This window comes from Papilio polytes, unplaced genomic scaffold (assembly GCF_000836215.1).
Source record: "Papilio polytes unplaced genomic scaffold, Ppol_1.0 DF822067.1, whole genome shotgun sequence".
Classification (NCBI taxonomy): Eukaryota; Metazoa; Arthropoda; class Insecta; order Lepidoptera; family Papilionidae; genus Papilio; species Papilio polytes.
Window position 1 is genome coordinate 6,414,923 of NW_013527137.1, and position 313 is coordinate 6,415,235.

Sequence of the window (313 nt, forward strand, 5' to 3'; positions counted from 1 at the left end):
ACAATCGACAAACCGTTGTGCGATAGTTTAATCAAGGGTGTGCGCCCGCTATTATCGTTTTAAATATATAATTAAATTAACAAGATATCAGACCTTGGCACTGACCTCTATAAATGGATAGGCTACAAAGCAATTTTTTCTGTCTATTTGCAGCACCCCTTTCACCTTGTTGACACGTAGAGTCGATTTTGTAAAGTAAAAAAAAAACTCCGTTAAACGCCATCCTTTGCCAAGTCCCTTCTGTCTTGGTAAATAATTTTGATTACGGTGTTATCACTTTGAATAATAAACTCTAAATAAAAAAACAGAAATG